The sequence below is a fragment of the Gossypium arboreum genome, chromosome 6 (assembly GCF_025698485.1).
Source record: "Gossypium arboreum isolate Shixiya-1 chromosome 6, ASM2569848v2, whole genome shotgun sequence".
In the NCBI taxonomy this organism is placed as follows: domain Eukaryota; kingdom Viridiplantae; phylum Streptophyta; class Magnoliopsida; order Malvales; family Malvaceae; genus Gossypium; species Gossypium arboreum.
In genome coordinates, this window is record NC_069075.1 from 87944392 (window position 1) to 87958460 (window position 14069).

General features: G+C 35.0%; 1 non-coding gene across 1 annotated transcript; it reads left to right on the plus strand.

The window, feature by feature from the left end:
• The first annotated feature begins 13593 nt into the window (after positions 1 to 13593).
• LOC128294338 (small nucleolar RNA R71) lies at positions 13594 to 13700 on the plus strand. Its single transcript, XR_008284650.1, has one exon. It is a non-coding gene; the product is annotated as a small nucleolar RNA R71 (small nucleolar RNA).
• Positions 13701 to 14069: the final 369 nt, after the last annotated feature.

Consider the following 14069-nt stretch of genomic DNA (forward strand, 5'->3'; position numbering starts at 1 on the left):
TCGATTTAGCTTATGCTAGCAATAATTTAACCTAGGGTTTATATTTGGAAAAATACCCATAGGTGAAATTTGTGTATTTTAGTGTTTTATGATAGAATATGAGGTTTTAAATTATGTTAGACAACTTGTGCTACTCGGTTTTAAGTGAAAACGAGCAAAGGGCTTAATCGGTAAAAATACCTAATAGTCATAAGTACATGTTAGAGTGAGAATTTGATGTTGCCATAGAAGGAAAAATGATCAGCATGTCATAAAACATAATAAAATAGGCTGAATTTTAATTTACGAGCTTTGGGGCAAAAGTGTAAATATGCAAAAGTTTAGGGCCAAAATTGTAATTTTTCCAAAATATGATTTTGGGTCAATTTGAATAATGTGAGTCCTAATTAGACTATATTTTAAATGATAGAGCAAGGAAAACTGAAATTGGGCTAAAATGGGGAAAATACCAAGTTGTGGACGAAATGGTAAAATAGCCATTTTCGCATACGAGGTAAGTTCATATGTAAATGTTGGTAACATAGTTATTATTTTAAATGTTTTAATGTTTTTAAATGATATGATAATTATTATGAAATATTATACTTGTGATAATTGTTTGATAATATGTCAAATTATGTGATATACTTGGAAAATGTGAAATACTACCGAGTATCGGTATCGGCATTCCGTAGAAGATGGTTGAGACACATGATTGGGAAAAAGGTCCCGTTGAACCTTAGGAATGGATTAGGATACAAGTGAAATGTCACTAGGATGGTTGAGCATCCGAACTCGTTGAGTTGAGTCCGAGTTCACTTATGGATGCGAGCGTCCGAACTCGTTGAGTTGAGTCCGAGTTCGTGAGATGTAACTAGGCATCCGAACTCGTTGAGTTGAGTCCGAGTTCACTTATGGATGCGAACGCCCGAGCTCGTTGAGTTGAGTCCGAGTTCACTTATGGGCGGGTTACATGGTAGCTTGGCTACATATGTGGCACTTATGTGCAAACTTTCCATGTATCCGAATTATATTCCGATGTGTTCAACGGGTAAAGTTCTACTCAAATGGAGGAATACTCAAGATGAAAGGGACGTATTGGTAAGTGTTGTGAAATGGATAATTTGAACAGGTATGTACTTAACCCTCGGGTTGAAAACTCGATATAACAACAATATGGTAAGATGATAAATGAAAAGGTGATATGAATGTCTTGGTGATGATTATGCAAATGATGTTTTATGTTTGCTTATATGGTTATGTTACTTGCTATTTGCATGTGAGCTTACTAAGCATTTATGCTTACTCCTCCTTTTCATTCCTTGTAGTGTTGACAAGCCAACTCGGAAATCGGAAGCGGTCGGAGGCACGCTCACACTATCCGTATACCATCTTGGCATAATGGATTGTATATTTTGAGTGTGGCATGTATAGCATTATAATCATTTTGTATATATGGTCTTATGATATGGTTATTGAGTGGTATGGAGATAGAAATGCTTGGTATGTTAGTCATTGGAATGGCTAATCATGATCATATTTGGTATTATGTATGTCAAATTGCTAGCTAATCCATGGAAACCATGAAATAGGTAAAATTTACCATAAAATAGATTCAGACAGCAGCAGTGACGTGAGTTTAAAAAATCACTAAAAATAGTAGAAATGGAATTAAATAATGAATAAGTTATGGAATCGAAGTTTGATGAGTCTATTTTCATATGGAATAAGAAAAACAGGTATATGAGCTATATTTTATGAGATGTTTAAATTTTTGTGAAATAGGGCCAGAGCGATTTCTGGATCCCTGTTCTGAATTTGGAAATTCACCATAAATTTTACAAAGATAATTAGAAGTCATGCTTTATATGTACAGATTCCTTATTATGTCTAGTTTTATTAGAGATAAATGGCATAGTCATTGAAGCTCTGTACAGGGAGATATCTGATTCGTAATACACTAAGGTCAGAGTAGTTGAACCCTGAAACAGGGGAGACTTTAACTAATAAACTGTACTGATTGGCCCAACCAAAAATTCTAGAAAAAAATTAGTAGATATATATATGAGTCTAGTTTCTGGAAAAATTTACGGAATTGGATTTCGAGTTTCGTAACTCGAGATATGATTTTTAAAGCGACTGTGATGCAGTTAGCCAGCTTGTCTGGAAATTTTAAAATGAATTGTATGAGCTGTTTAATTAATGAATTAAGTCCGTTAACACCTCGTGTTCGACTCTGGCAACGGTATCGGGTATGGGGTGTTACATTTAGTGGTATCAGAGCAGGTTTAGTCGGTTCTCGGACTAACCTAGCATGTGTAAAAGTTTAGCTATACATGCCAGCGATCGTGATAGTGTGATGTCTTCCGACGCGTATAAGTACCGTCTTATTTAGGCAGGTACTCTCCAACCGAAACTCGCCAACCATGTTCAATGTTAAGTAAAGGTATTTGAGTAAAATTATGATTATGATAAGTCTCGGTTCAGAAAAGTATGAATAAAGGTTTATGATACATATGTGATAATATGTGAGATAAAAGTTCATGTTGTGATAAATATTCATATTTGCTTAATGCTCATATGATGTAGTGTATGTGGCTTACTTGATAAGATGAACGGAATAAATAGAAAGTAGTAGAGGTATGAATAAAGGTCATAATATTATGATATGAATGAAAATGTCCTTGTCTTGATTGGATGTCGAATGTTGATGAATGTTAATGGTATATAATTTTATGAGGTAAAGGATTATAATGAAATGAACTTATCTATGTTAAATTGTTGGACTGAATTATATGATTGTAATGATATGTACATGATGATGCACGAAATGAAAGTTGTGATTGTGATGCAAATATTTATGTTTGTTTGGCCTTATATAATGTCATGAGCATGAATTAATTTAATTAATTGAATGGATAAGTAAAGCTGTCTAGAAAACATAGAACGATGCATAAGTATATTGTCTAAATGGGACAATAGGAAAATTGGTGTAAGCCAACATGAATGAATGACATGATTTTGATGATGTTACTATGATGATGGAAGTTGTGTCATATGTGTATGTATAAGAAAGTCGAGTCAGAGGTCCTACAACCCCTCCCCCTTACCAAAGTGGTACTTATAATGGAATTTCATGAGATTTGTATTGAATAAGTTTCCTGTTGAAAACCCAAAGAGTTCAGTGATAGAATAATTATAAGTATGATCCGAGATTGAAAATGAGCTGATAAGTAAAGTCAGAGCCAGAAAGTATCTGATTGATATAAAGATTATTGGAATTATGCACTGTCCCAGTTAGAGAAGGAATTCTCTTTGGTAAATCGAAATTTATTCAAAATTGACATTCTTTAGTGAATGATTTAATATGAAATTTGTGACGGCAGAACTAGTTGGGGAAATGATATTTCAAATGTGAATTATCTGAGTGTGACAGTTATGACCGGACAGATTTAGCAGTCTCTTTTGAGATGTTCTATGTGTTCACCCGTTCTCAGAAATATTTCTATGGCTATTGATCTTCTGAAGAAATTCTTGTTATATGGGAATGTCTTTTAATTTGGTGTTGGATGAAAGCATTGGTAGTCTGACTGGTTTATAATTTATATTGCTCTATTTCATCGGGTATTCTATTTCATTTCGTCTGATAAGAATTGATGAGAGAATTCATATGATATTATGATTCTGTTTCTTCTACTTGATGCTTCATCTGATATATATGTATGGGAAGATATATTGATCTTGTTATATTTGATTTCGATGGGATTAAATAATGTTTTCTTTTGGACTTTCTTTCTTTGAAGAATTATCGTATATTCTGTATTTTCTCTATGAATTTGGTTTTCGATTCTCGGCATAGTATCGTATCTTGGGTTTCTTTATCCGGATCTCTTTATTCGGATTTCTTTATTCGGGTTTCTCTATCTTGGATTTCTTTATTCGGTTTTCTTGTTATCTTTGTTCCATAATTTGTCAATTATGACTCATGTTCAAGTATGTTCTTCACTCGTGATAATCATGTCAAATATGACTATACTTCTAATTTGATCTTGGTAATGTGGTGATTTTAGTATTGGGATTTTTCTAATTTCTATGTAAGGATTTGACATCGAGAAAGGCATAGGTGATAAAAGCGCGAGTTTTAGTCGATATGGTAAATTATTTATTTGAAAGATTTCATGTGACAATTATGTCGGATTATTTTCCCAAGTCGATAATAGAATTTCATTTTGTACGGATAAAAGAGTAAATAGTTTGAGCGAGAAGTGTATATTTAATAGAAAGAGTTGAATATTAGTTTAAGTCACTACGAATGATAAGGTTTCCATCTTGTGAAAGCTAAAAGTTTATTACATGTTGACGAGTTCGGATAGATGAGAATATTGGTAACAAAGGCGTCTGAACTAGACTAGTCTACATTGAGCAATGACTTCGACTTTCAAGAATGTATTGTTGTATGAATTGTGATGTGTTTCAAGACAGTGAGGTAATGTGATAGTTTAGAGCATCCGATGTTACATAAAATCGGAGTTGTTAAAGGGGTTAAAGCCGAGCATTGGGATCTATCAAAATTATCCTTGTCAATGTTGATATTGGGATGGAAATGAGAAGGATTATTCTTGAGGCCATATCAGAATTATTTTTATGGCGGAAAGAGGAAAATGTGATGTATCCTATTGTTAAATGTTTGGCGAGATCTATAAATCACATTTGTATTGAATGAATTCCTACTCATCGATTCGAAATTTCGGTCTCTTTGATTGTTGGATTTCTTGGAATTCGGTCTCCATTAAATCAAGTTGAGATCCGGGTTTTATGTCATGATATCATGGGAAATTAAGAAGGGTTGAAAATTTAAGAACGGTTGAGAGTTGAGACTGTAAGCTTTTAGATGATATGAGAAATTGAAGAGATGTATTGGAGGTACAGTCTAAGTGCAAGTTCTTGACACCAAATATGAGATTAAAAGTGAAGACCACTTTTACGGTAAGATTTTCGGGGCGAAAATCCTCAAGGGGGGAGAGTTGTAATATCCTGATTTTGGGCCTAGTCGGAATAGTGGTTTTGTGACCACAAAATCCAAGATATAAATAATTATTTTATGATTATTTTAAGGTCTATGATATGATTGCATGATTGTGTGAAAATTTCGTGAAGAAATTTTATGCATAAAGTGCTTAATTTGAAATTTGGGACTAAATTGAATAAATTGCAAAACTTGTGTTCTAGAAGTATTTTGCATAAAATTGAATTAGATTATTAATTAGAGGTCCTTAAAGAGTAATTTTACCAATTTCTAAGTCTATGGACAAAAATTGGACATGGATGGAATTTTGGAAAGTTTAGTAGTAAGGGCATTTTGGTCATTTAGGGTAAAATGAATTAAAATACAAGATTAAAAGCCAATTTTGCTCATCTTCAACCCCATGGCCGAATATAGCAAGGAGAAACCATGGCTAGGGTTTTCAAGCTTCCAAGCTCGATTGTAAGTTCGTTCTAGCCTCGTTTTAATGATTTTTACGTTTTGGAGTCCGTAGCTCGATTTAGCTTATGCTAGCAATAATTTAACCTAGGGTTTATATTTGGAAAAATACCCATAGGTGAAATTTGTGTATTTTGGTGTTTTATGATAGAATATGAGGTTTTAAATTATGTTAGACAACTTGTGCTACTCGGTTTTAAGTGAAAACGAGCAAAAGGGCTTAATCGGTAAAAATACCTAATAGTCATAAGTACATGTTAGAGTGAGAATTTGATGTTGCCATAGAAGGAAAAATGATCAGCATGTCATAAAACATAATAAAATAGGCTGAATTTTAATTTACGAGCTTTGGGGCAAAAGTGTAAATATGCAAAAGTTTAGGGCCAAAATTGTAATTTTTCCAAAATATGATTTTGGGTCAATTTGAATAATGTGAGTCCTAATTAGACTATATTTTAAATGATAGAGCAAGGAAAACTGAAATTCGGGCTAAAATGGGAAAATACCAAGTTGTGGACGAAATGGTAAAATAGCCATTTTAGCATACGAGGTAAGTTCATATGTAAATGTTGGTAACATAGTTATTATTTTAAATGTTTTAATGTTTTTAAATGATATGATAATTATTATGAAATATTATACTTGTGATAATTGTTTGATAATATGTCAAATTATGTGATATACTTGGAAAATGTGAAATACTACCGAGTATCGGTATCGGCATTCCGTAGAAGATGGTTGAGACACATGATTGGGAAAAGGTCCGTTGAACCTTAGGAATGGATTAGGATACAAGTGAAATGTCACTAGGATGGTTGAGCATCCGAACTCGTTGAGTTGAGTCCGAGTTCACTTATGGATGCGGCGTCCGAACTCGTTGAGTTGAGTCCGAGTTCGTGAGATGTAACTCGCATCCGAACTCGTTGAGTTGAGTCCGAGTTCACTTATGGATGCGAACGCCCGAGCTCGTTGAGTTGAGTCCGAGTTCACTTATGGGCGGGTTACATGGTAGCTTGGCTACATATGTGGCACTTATGTGCAAACTTTCCATGTATCCGAATTATATTCGATGTGTTCAACGGGTAAAGTTCTACTCAAATGGAGGAATACTCAAGATGAAAGGGACGTATTGGTAAGTGTTGTGAAATGGATAATTTGAACAGGTATGTACTTAACCCTCGGGTTGAAAACTTCGATATAACAACAATATGGTAAGATGATAAATGAAAAGGTGATATGAATGTCTTGGTGATGATTATGCAAATGATGTTTTATGTTTGCTTATATGGTTATGTTACTTGCTATTTGCATGTGAGCTTACTAAGCATTTATGCTTACTCCCTCCTTTTCATTCCTTGTAGTGTTGACAAGCCAACTCGGAAATCGGAAACGGTCGGAGGCACGCTCACACTATCCGTATACCATCTTGGCATAATGGATTGTATATTTTGAGTATGGCATGTATAGCATTATAATCATTTTGTATATATGGTCTTATGATATGGTTATTGAGTGGTATGGAGATAGAAATGCTTGGTATGTTAGTCATTGGAATGGCTAATCATGATCATATTTGGTATTATGTATGTCAAATTGCTAGCTAATCCATGGAAACCATGAAATAGGTAAAATTTACCATAAAATAGATTCAGACAGCAGCAGTGACGTGAGTTTAAAAAATCACTAAAAATAGTAGAAATGGAATTAAATAATGAATAAGTTATGGAATCGAAGTTTGATGAGTCTATTTTCATATGGAATAAGAAAAACAGGTATATGAGCTATATTTTATGAGATGTTTAAATTTTTGTGAAATAGGGCCAGAGCGATTTCTGGATCCCCTGTTCTGAATTTGGAAATTCACCATAAATTTTACAAAGATAATTAGAAGTCATGCTTTATATGTACAGATTCCTTATTATGTCTAGTTTTATTAGAGATAAATGGCATAGTCATTGAAGCTCTGTACAGGGAGATATCTGATTCGTAATACACTAAGGTCAGAGTAGTTGAACCCTGAAATAGGGGAGACTTTAACTAATAAACTGTACTAATTGGCCCAACCAAAAATTCTAGAAAAAAATTAGTAGATATATATATGAGTCTAGTTTCTGGAAAAATTTACGGAATTGGATTTCGAGTTTCGTAACTCGAGATATGATTTTTAAAGCGACTGTGATGCAGTTAGCCAGCTTGTCTGGAAATTTTAAAATGAATTGTATGAGCTGTTTAATTAATGAATTAAGTCCGTTAACACCTCGTGTTCGACTCTGGCAACGGTATCGGGTATGGGGTGTTACAGAACGAGCATCACAAAATCATTCCCACTTGAGAGCATTGCTTTTCTTTCTAATCAGTATAGAAACAACCATTAAATCATTACTCTTCAAGTCAAAACCTTTTTCTGGCATCATGAGTTGATGCTTAAAGATTGAATCAAATCTCTCTTTCACTTCTTCATCGATCAAAATCGGGTTTTTAGGAGTAATCTTTGAAGATCTGGATCTTTTGCAAGAAATGGTATCTTTTCTTAAAAATTGGCAAATTTTCTGCACAAAGGGAAAAAGAAAGAAATCGACAAAGTAGTAAAGACTTGATATGGCAAAAATTGTGCGTGCGGCAGCAACAAAAGCATGCGACGGCAAAGATGGTGCGGTAGCAACGAAAGCATATGACAGCAATGACGATGTGTGGCAATGACAACGACAATGTGTAGCAACAAAGTTGGTGCTTTTGCAATCTTCTTGCTGTGGCAATATGTAATTTCGGCAAAAAGGGAAGAGAACTAGGGTTTCTTTTGGGATTTGAGGTTGATGACACAAAAGGGAGATTTAAGGATTTGTTAGGGTTTAAGCAAATTGCTTTGAGGGATATGAAAATTAGTAGAATGGAGAGGGGTTTATATAGGAAAAAATTAGGGCAACATGTAGCAAAAATTTAGCTATATTAGGGTTACTTGGGCGGCAAGCAATGGGAGTGGTGGCAAGGTATGGATTTTTCCCTCCTTTTTGCTGTCTTGGGCCTCAAGTTTAGACTGTATTTATAAACTTACTCAAGAAAGAAAAAACTGATTAGTACTTGGGCCAAATTTGACCCCTTTATTAACATAAAAATTTTAAATTTAAACAAAAAAATATGAAACTTAAAAATTTTAAATCTTAAATAGAAAATTTCTTCTTAACAAATTACATTAAATTAATTCCCAAGAAAGGTTGGAGGGGTTACAATGGTCCCGCTTAAGTTCCAATCTCCTTAGACAGAATTAATTAAATGTACTAAATTAAGAAAATAACTTCTAATTATTTATTTATTTACAAAACGAGTTCATGAAAAATCAAGGGTCTATTAATTTGAACAAAGATTCAACTCGCTCAACATCACCAACCCAATAGTGTTTGAGATGTTCACCATTAACTTTAAACGTACCTCTGTAATTGTCGTATAATTCAATAGCTCCATAAGAATAAACTCGATAGATGGTATAGGGTCCTTTCTATTGGGATTTAAGCTTCCCAGGAAATAACTTCAAACTTGAATTAAACAACAAAACCTTCTGACCTTCTTTAAACTCGTGAGGTTGTATATGACTATCATGCCATCTCTTTGATCTTTCTTTACACATTTTGGCATTCTCATAGGAAAATAACCTCAGCTCTTCCAACTCATCAAGTTGTAACATCCTTCTCTCACCGGCTTGCTTAAGATCAAAGTTCAACTGCTTCAAAGCCCAGTTAGCTCTATTCTCCAACTCTAATGGCAAATGACACGTCTTTCAAAAGACTAACTGATAAGGAGTCATTCCTAACAGTGTCTTAAATGTTGTTTGATAGGCCCATAATGCATCATCGAGCCTTTGAAACCAATCTTTTCTGCTAGGGCGTACTATCCTTTCAAGAATACCTTTGATTTCACGGTTCACTCTTTCAACTTGCCTGTTAGACTGGGGGTGATAGGCAGTAGCTATCTTGTTCTTCACATCATATTTATCAAGCAATCATTTAAGCCATTTGTTCATAAAGTGAGAACCTTCATCACTAATAATAGTTCTTGGTGTCCCAAATCTGTAAACACATGCTTATGTAGGAACAGCATGACCACCTTAGCATCATTTGTAGGGTATGCTTCAGCTTCAACCCACTTGGATACATAGTCCACAGTAACTAAGATGTATTTGTTCCCATACGAAGAATGAAATGGGCCTAAGAAGTCAATGCCCCATACGTCTAACAATTCAATTTCCAAAATGTTTGTCAAGGGCATCTCATTCCTCTTTGATATATTTTCGGTCCTTTGGCATTTATCACAATTCTTCAAATAAGCATAAGCGTCTTTAAATAGCGTAGGCCAAAAGAAGCCTGCTTGCAGAATCTTTGCTGTAGCCCATGAACCACCAAAGTGTCCCCCACTTGGAGATGAATGGCAATGACACAAGATCTTAGAAATCTCACTTTCAGCTACACACTTTCGAATTATATTATCTGCACACTGTTTAAACAAAAACGGATCCTCCCAAAAATAATATCGACTATCATGAAGGAATTTTTTTCCTTTTTTGGTATGTCATTTCTTGAGGAATTATTCCACATGCAAGATACTTGGAAAAATCAGCAAACCAAGGTGTTTCATGAATTCAACTTACCTCAAATAAGTGTTCGTCTAGAAAATTCTCGTTGATAGGCACACATGATCGAGTTACCTCATCTCGCTCCAACCTCGACATATGATCAGCTATTTGATTTTCGACACCTTTTCTGTCTTGGATCTCAAGGTCAAATTCTTGGAATAAAAGTATCCAACGAATTAGCTTCAATTTTGCATCTTTCTTTATGAGTAAGGATTTAATGGCCGCATGGTCAGTAAATATTGTAACATTGGTACCTATAAGATATGAGCGGATTTTGTCAAAGGCAAAAACTATAGCAAAGAGTTCCGTTTCAGTTACCGTATAATTGAGTTGGGCTCCCGTCAAAGTTCTACTTGCATAGTAAATAGGGTGAAACACTTTGTTTCTTCCTTAACCCATCACAGCCCAAACGACAAAATTACTTGTATCGCACATCAACTCAAAAGGTGAGCTCTAATCAGGTGTAACGATTATTGGGGCTGAGATTAACCAGTTTTTCAGATCTTTAAAAGTGTCCAAACATGCTTTGTTGAAATCAAACATTGTATCTTTTTCTAACAACAAATACAATAGTCTAGAAATTTTCAAGAAATCTCTGATAAACCTTGGTAAAAATCAGCATGGCCTAAGAAATTTCTAACTCCTTTGACATTAATTGGGGCTGGTAATCTTTCAATTATGTCCACATTTGCTTTATCGACAACAATTCCTCTCTTTGAGATTTTATGCCCTAAGACAATCACTTCCTTAACTATAAAATGAAATTTCTCCCAGTTAAGGACAAGATTCGTCTCTTCGCATCTGTTCAATACCTTAGCCAAATTACTCAAAAAAAATATCATAAGTGTTACCAAAAATAGAAAAATCATCCATGAAAACCTCAACAAAATTTTCAACCATATCAGTGAATATTGCCATCATGCATCGTTGAAATGTTGCAGGTGCATTGCATAAACCAAAAAGCATTTTGCCTAAAAGCAAATGTACCATATCGACAAGTAAAGGTTGTTTTATGTTGTTCCTCCAAAGCTACAACTATTTGGTTATATCCCAAATAGCCATCTAAAAAATATAGAATTCATTACCTGCCAGTCGATCTAACATCTGATCCATAAAAGGCAACAAAAAATGGTCCTTCCGAGTGGTTTTATTCAATTTTCTATAATCAATACAGATTCTCCAACCAGTAAAAGTTCTCGTTGGAATCAACTCGTTACGCTCATTTTCAACAACCGTGATTCCACCTTTCTTTGGCACACACTGCACTGGACTTACCCACGAACTATCTGAAATAGGATAGATGATTCCTGCATCTAACCATTTGATCACTTCATTTCTCACAACTTCTTTCATAATAAGATTGAGCCTCATTTGCCCATCAATTCGAGCTCTTTCACCTTCTTCTAAAATAATTTTATGCATGCAAAATGAAGGGCTTATACCTCGAATATCAACTATGGTCCAACCAATTACTTTCTTAAATTTCTTTAAAACAACAATTAGTTGCTCCTCTTGATCTTTCGTTAGTTCTGCTGAAATAATCACAGGCAAAGTGGAACAGTCACCTAAATAAATGTATTTCAAATGGGAAGGAAGTACCTTTAGTTCGAGTTTAGGTGGTTCTTCGATTGACAACTTGGGTTGCACAAATTCTCTAACTTCTAACTCCAACAGTTCAAACCGTGTAGATTGAATAAAATTTCTCGGATTGGCTTCCATCAAAGCCATGTTTTCTTCACCTTCTTCATCCTCTAAAGGTCAAGATCTAAGGCTTTCTCTGACGGATCTTCTTCAAAATTACTTTCCATAGAAACCAAGGTTTCTATCTCTTCCATAACTGAAGACTCTTCTTTCGGATCGAGAAATTTCATCGCTTTAAGAATGTTAAAGGTTACCTGATCATCTTGAAATCGCATGGTGAGTTCACCTTTCTGAACATCAATTAATGTTCTTCCCATGGCTAAGAAAGGTCTCCGAAGGATGATCGGCAATTCCTTATCTGCTTTAAAATCTAAGACAATAAAATCAGTAGAAAAAATAAATTTATCGACTCTTACCAAAACATCATCGATCTTTCCTTTGGGATATGATAAAGATTGATCCGCTAGCTGAAGCATCCTAGTTGTAGGTCTTCACCTATCCCTAGCATCTTGAAAATAGACTTGGCATCAAGTTGATACTCACTCCTAAATCACACAAAGCTTTACCATAGTAGGATTCACCAATGTTACAGGGTATAGTAAAGCTTCATGGGTCTTTCAATTTTGATGGCAGATTGTTTTGCAGAAATGTATTATATTCCTTTGTCAAGGCAACAGTCTTATACTCACTCAGCCGTTTCTTCTTGGACAGTATATCCTTCATAAACTTCACATAATTTGGCATTTTTTCTAAAGCCTCTACTAATGGAATATTGGTGTGTAACTGCTTCAGAACATCCAACTTCTTGAATTGCACCTCCTATTTTTTCTTGTGTTGCTGCAATCTTTGCAGATATAAAGGTGATTAAACTTTCGGTTAAACTGGATAACTCTTCTGAGTAGGTAAATCTACATCCAAAGAAGATGTTAAAGTATTTGAATTCACTAAGTTAGGATTTACCTTGTCAGTCTTTGTAGATTCTGACTCTTTTGGTGTAGGAATTTCAACTGCTGGTTGATTCTTCTCAACGGGCTTATCTTCGACATCAATCATTCGGGGTTCCAGAATTTTACCACTTCACAATGCCACTTCCTTGATATGTTCTTTACCTAAATTTCTTGGATTCTCAATATTGCTCGGCAAGGTTCCTTACTGTCTATTACGAAGCTCCGTAGCTAACTGGCCCATTTGGTTTTCCAAATTTTTCAATATTGTTGCTTGGCTTTGGATCAAATCGTCATTCTTTGCCATGTATGCTTTCAACAAGTTCTCCAAATTGTTTGATGCCTCAGCTTGGGGTGGTCTTGGAGCTTGCTGATTAAACCCTTGAGATTGTTTAGGCTTATGCTACAAGAAGTTGTCGTTCGGTCCATTTCCTTAGTTGCTCCAAGAAAAGTTAGGATGTTTACACCATAGAGGATTGTAGAAGTTGGACTTGGGTCCTTATCCACTCCTATTTTGATGTTGGTTACCCACATATTATACTGACTCGGGATTTGATGGACAATTCTCAAAGGAATGACCTTCCCCACAGTACACACAGGAAACTACTTCAAACGGACTTGGTGGCTGAGCTGTAAAATTATTAGCACTATTAGCGGTAAACTATTTTAACATAGAGGAAATAGACGATACCTGAGCTGATAACAAAGTAAGGGCGTCAACTTCAAGAACTCCGGCTATGCATCTTTCTGAAGCTGTTTGATTTGTTAGCCATTGATAGTTATAACTCGCGATCTATTTAATGATCTTATAAGCCTCATTATAAAACTTGGACAAAATTGTACCATTCGCAGAAGCATCTACCATCAATCTTGTATATGCATTGAGACCATTATAGAATGTCTCCAACTGGATACAATAAGGAATCCCATGACAAGGACACTTATGAAGTAACCCCTTGAATCGCTCCCAAGCCTCATACAAAGACTATTTATCCAATTATTGGAAAGTTGTGATCTCGTTCCTCAACTTAGCATTTTTGCTAAGCTGGAAATACTTAACTAAAAATCTCTTTGCTAATTCTTACCATGTAGATATGGAACTTGGTGGCAATAAATTGAGCCATACCTATACACGATCTCGCAACGAGTATTGAAACAACTTCAACCTCAGTACGTCTTCAGTCACACCGGCTATCTTGAATGAATCACCTCCATAAAAAATTGAAGGTGGAGATTTGGATCATCTGTGGGCATACCACTGAATTGGCCCACCGTTAGGAGCATTTGAAACATCACTAGTTTCAATTCAAATTAGGTTGCCTCAATATCTGGCCTTCTAATTCCTGGATTTAACTCACTGAAAAGTGGCACAGCATATTGTCTGATGCATCGATCCCTA